Below are 6,000 nucleotides of genomic sequence, written 5' to 3' on the forward strand. Positions count from 1 at the left end.
CAGGTGGTCTAATAAATTTGTTAAGCACTGTATATATGACATGATTTCGGCTGGGGGATCATGATCTATGGTTCAGGATTTTATTTTGGTTATTTTATCTCCCAGTGCAAAAATAATGACCGTAAGTTATCTGGGAAATTACTTCTAATGATCAAACTTAGATTTGTAAATATACACAAGCGCAAATATATATCAACATACTGTATGAAAAGGACTTTTAGTTCATTAATGAGACAACAGACAAAGATCTTCAAGTGAATATTTGCTGTAAGCTCCATTAATCAATATTTCCATATTAACATTCAGTCAAATAACTATGTGCAATATGAAAGGGGCCAGTTGTTGACAAACCCGTAGAGAATTATATTCCAATTCTGCAGTTGTACAGAGCTTTTTAGCCCATTTTATCTGATTGTATGATTTGGTTCATTCTCATCACTTCATCTGCAAACTGTTTGCTAACATGTTAGGGTTAGCAATTTTATAAGATGATAATATGCCTGGGCCGTGTGTTTGGCAGCTTTTGTTGTTTGTTTTTGATTTTCTGCCTCCTAGTGGACACAAATCAATGAATGTGGCTTTTAGTGTCAAATGTGTGTTAGGGGAAAATTGCAATCATTGTCTTCACATCACTTAAAATTAGCAGATTTTGAGCAGAAAACAGCCAGAAAGGAGTGAAGGGATTTCATCCGTCCGTGATTTTTTCACTGTCGTGGCTAACACCGAGTTGATTATTTTTGAGAGCCTGATTCCTGACTGACAGTACACCTACTGTATCTCAAAAGGATTTACTGTATTATTCTTTAAATTTACTCCATGTCCTTATGTCCTGTGACCTTTTTAGAAATATGTAGTCTAACTCACAGGATGTAGGTTGTTGGGATAAGTCTGCCATTGGCCGACTATTTCAGTCCGAATTCTCCTCCCCTTCCGCTATCTGCGTGTTACCGTTTTGCAAGGGCACCGTTGCCCCTGTCCCACAATGGTAATGCTTCATTCAGGCATTTCTCCAGAGCTGGCACTGCGCTAAAACATGTGGAGAAGAAAGATGTTACCTGCTAATACATATTGTAAGATGAGATTTAGTTTTGTGTGAGGATTTATTTTGGTTTAATGAGATATTGGCACAATTTGAAATAACCACATTATTGTATTCTGTTCTGTTGAAAACTGAAATGATGTATCACGTATGGTTGTGAGTGTTCAGTTGTCCTACGGTGGGAGCGAACATTAAAGTAGACAAAGTTACACAGACGGAGCTGGCCCCGTGCTCTTACTTCACCCACGTCTCTCAAGTAAGTTAATTTAGTAATTATTAGTTTAGTTAACGCTGAGGGTAACCAGCGTTACAATATTATACTTGAGAATTTTACCTTCATTGTAACCTGTATTAGTCTCACTGAATGCTACATGATCATTGTGTCTGTCTCAGTTTCACAAATGTGTCAGAACGCATTTTCATCCCGCTCTGGTGAAAACTTAGAAACGGTTATCATCACATGGTCCCCTGACCTGGCCTTGATCTGTCAAGACAGGCCAAATTAACACCCGGCGCTCGGCTAATGCTTCTGAGGAAAGGTGTGAACAGGCAGGTGGTGTGGCGATTCACTGTTGAAAGAAAAGGTTGTGTCCTCTTCTGTGTACAACAAACACTATCAACAACGAGGTATATTATGCTGGAAAAAAATGGTTTACATAAAAGGAACTCGATGGATCATTTGAAATGAAATGTTTTACAGATTCAGATTACTGCAGCTGACTATTGTTAATTGAATGTGTTGTGTAGACAAAGCATGTACTGATTCAATGTGTACTAGAGTAAATTGGAAAATTACATAAACATGATGATTTTACATCTTAGCTAAGAAAAAGAAAGGAAAAGTACTCATTATACCCTGCCTGAATTTTTATTTGATATATTATATTATTAGTGGGTGCACATGTTAGGTAAAAGCGAAGATGGAAGTTCTGTGCCGTCCGTACTTGTACTTGTACTTTATTAACCCAGCGACTCTGGACACAGCGCCTGCAGCAGCCTTATTCATCTCTGTCAGCCGGGCTCAATTTGTTTAGTGGTGACATTTTAGATAGGTTGTATCCAGAGCACTGAACAAATGCAGTATGGTTGACTAGCTGAGGTATTTTGAAGTAAAATAAATATAAAAATAACTTTCAGAAATGTGCGAGGCAAAGTACATGCCCAGTAGGAATAATGGATCTGTCTCTCTGTGTATGCAGCAGGTTTGCGTCTCTGTTGGGAGATCATTAGTGTCCTTTCAGAAGGGACTCTCTTCTATTCAGTTGAAAGTATTATGATTCCATGTCTTCCTGCTGTTGATCAGTTGCTGCCTCCTATTTTTTTGAATCAAGATTGCTGCATGAGTAAAGGTTTGCAGATGTTAATAGGTAAGCTGACCATTTCAACTGAGCAAAACATTCTAGCACACACGACACGCAGGCTAAAGTGTCTGTGATATATTTCTCTCAAAGAGTTCTCCTGTTTGGGAGCACCGATGGGAATGGAGAGATTGTTTTCCCCCAGCAGGGCCTAATGATGCCTGATGGCTTATTCAGCCGCCCAGTGCCAGCGCTAAAAGCTGATCATTACAGGGCCCTCTGCTCTTTTAGTGCTAAAGCCATGGCTCAGAAAATGAGCTGTCACAGGCGTGAGGAAAGGATACAGCACACCGGTCACTATAGTGACCCTGCTCGTTCTGGATACCACTACTTTGGGAAGCTGGGCAGGTCTGTGGTATGAAAGCAAAACACTGGGTTTCAAGGATTTAGTTAACGACGACCTTTAAGTGCTGTATAATACAAACCGCAGGTTACATTTACTTCTGCAAAAAGTAGAAATCTTATCAGTTTAATGTGAGATGTCTTAAACTTGGCTCATTAGTGTGCTCCGACAATGACAACTACCTCTTGAGATTTTTTTGCCTCCACAGTGTGATTAAGACTAACAGTAAAAAATAAAAAATAAAAATAAAAGCTAAAAAAGTTTTGACAAGATTATCCCCCAGTGGGTATGTTGAAACAAGTCGAGTCCACAGCCATGCTAGCGACTTTGTGAGGCTGTACATAAGCACAGTGGTGCTAAATGCTAACATCCAAATGCAAACATACTCACATTGACAATGCTAACATGCCGATGTTAAGCAGGTGTAATGTTTACCATTGTCACCATAGCATAGTATGTTAGCATGCTAATATTTGCTAATTAGTACAGCTGAGGCTGATGGGAATGTCATTAGTTTTGTGGTCATAAACCAAAGTATTGGACAAATTAAATATTGACGATGCCCGATGAAAAGGTAAATGATCACCAAAGTCATTACAGTTTATCCTGAGAGGGTAATGAATGTGTCTATCCAAAGTTCACAGCAATCCATCTGATCTGTCAAGACATTTCCCTAAAAAACAAAAATGTCAACCTCACGGTGGCATTGGAGGAAAAGAGGACCATGAATGTCATGGGAATCCATCCAGTAGTCGCCAGCGTACTTATAAATGGTTAGTTGAATATATTGTGGAATTATTTAGGTACAAATTACAACACTATTAAGACACTTCATGTATGTATGTGTGTGTGTGTTGTTGTTTTTATTTTGCCATTTTTGCCTTTATTAGATAAGGCAATCAACAGACAGACAGGAAATGTGGAATGCGACATTGCATCAACATGTTTTACTGTGTATCTGACCAATATATGTGCTTCACATCTGAAAAATAGCATGTGTTTTTTTCCCCTGAACAAATATAATTTTATACAATATATTGATTTAAAACAGTGGCGGAAAAGCAGGTGGAGAAAAGTCCATTTATAAGACATACTGCTTTATATATACCATATCCTATGCAATTTATGATATCCTTCACTCTTAAACCTTTACAGCTCTCTTTTTATTAATTTTAGCCTAGGGGGCTATAACCATGTGATGGCAAATCCACCTAAAATTGTTCAGCAGGTTATGTTCAGATTTTGCAGGCAAGCGCAATTTCACACTTGCCAAAACTACAAAAATAATGGAATCAGTTTATATCCTTGACTTGACTGGATTAGAACACGATATCTCTGCTGTATGTACACTGCCATACATAAAAGGTTGCATAGAAACACAATACATATTTAATGTTTTAATTTCTAAAAAAATTTTCCTCTAAATATTTCACCCACAAACCACTCAATTTTAGTTTTAAGTTAAGCAGCAAGGCAGGAGAGTATTGTATAAGCAGTGCAGCCGAGGCATCGCAGTGGGGAGGCGGCTGTGCCTTTGGTGACAATGCAAAACGTGTAATGTGATGAATTGTTTTGTGCTTCGTCGACCAACTGAATGATTCTCTACGCTGACAACTAATCTCATCACTTTATCTGTTTTGACTCCTTCTGCGAGAACGGGTTGTCCAAGCAAATTATTGGTGTCTACGTGTCTCAAGTTTTTGCAGATCACATTTCAGATCCTTTAGCAGGCTGCAAGCCTCAGGACCAATTTCCACTGGGGTTATTATGGCTGAAAAACTGTCAAAGCTATGTTCAGCAGATGTCCAGTATTATTGATCTTAGCTAATTAGATGTAAAATACAAATTGTGCTTAAAACAATTATCAACCACTCTTATAATCATATACACTGTCATATCGCCTCTATTTAAAACTTTCTATAAAGTCACTAAACTTCTGTCAGAGTAAACTTGACCCATCATGATAAAGCGATGAGAGTTACCGCTATAATTCGTTAGTTTGGCTTTTACACTGAGCGTCAGACTCGTGGCCAGGAACCACTCGTGATGATAGTGTCATTAGAAGAATAGGACTGCAGGTAGGGGGGAAAGCGCCACAAGATGATATTGACTGTCTTGTTTAAGCACTGCAGTGTCCTCTATGATGTGTACAATATAGGTCTCTAATGACAAGGGTGACACTCCTGTGATTAGCTACCAGGCCTATCCTTGTTTGGCTCAGCCTTTGCACCTGTAATAGATTTGTTGCCACAGCAGCAGTTGAGGATCTCAAGTAATGTTATTTTCTCCCAGTATGTAGTGCTGCTTATGACTATTTTCAGGACAATTGGGCCCTTGTGAGATGACAATACACCTGATTGCAGTTGCTCTAACAACACAAAATCCCCTCATGCCAAATTGTCAGGCCGCGATGCAGAGACAAAAAAACAAAGAACGTGATGGTAGCCAATGAGATCCTAAATGTTACCACAGCATTATGGGTGACAGTGATGGTTTTCGTTTATTAATGGCATGTGACGTACTCACTGCTGCCAGCGAGAGTTGTACCATTACTCATATTGGAAATCCATGTTTAATGTTCAGGCCGACCGTCATTTTTCTCAATCCTAACAGACCGAAAATGTTTAATCAATTATACAAGAAATAACCCCCCCCATTAATATCCCTGCTGGAGTTATTGAGTCATGGCCTGTCAGAACTATTATATAACTTCACATCAGTGATATGGGTATGTTCACGATAAGTCGATGTATTATGTTGATAAAATAAATATTCACTGCTGATCACTTGTAGGTCTACCAAGAACTTGAAGTTGGGTGAACAAGTGCTTTTTTGTTTTTTAAGTTAAAAGTTCTCTCTTGGCCTTAAATTGTAATTCAGTCGTTTTGTGAAAGTATGAATTGCAATGAAGGAAAAAGCGTGGTGGGGTTGAGGCACCATAATGAAGGGACGGATTGAGGGGCGAGAGCAGCACCTGTGTGCCATTTCTCATCATTGTTTGTTCGCACCAGCATCACTGAATGCTTTACTGCCTTATGGCAGTCCACTGAATCACTAAAGCTGAGGCCTGTTTGAATTAGCAAGGAAATGACCATATTTGTTATCTGTGAAAAAGGGCCATGCCGGGCCAAATTGAAAGAGTAATGGGCCTGACGTCAGGAATGAAATCCAGCACAAAAAGGCTCAACATCAATTCATCAGGAGCCATTCTTGATCATTAGCATCAGGGGATGCTGGCATCCAGGCTGAGCAATAAATTA

Source organism: Enoplosus armatus, chromosome 8, assembly GCF_043641665.1.
Source record: "Enoplosus armatus isolate fEnoArm2 chromosome 8, fEnoArm2.hap1, whole genome shotgun sequence".
NCBI classification, from domain to species: Eukaryota; Metazoa; Chordata; class Actinopteri; order Centrarchiformes; family Enoplosidae; genus Enoplosus; species Enoplosus armatus.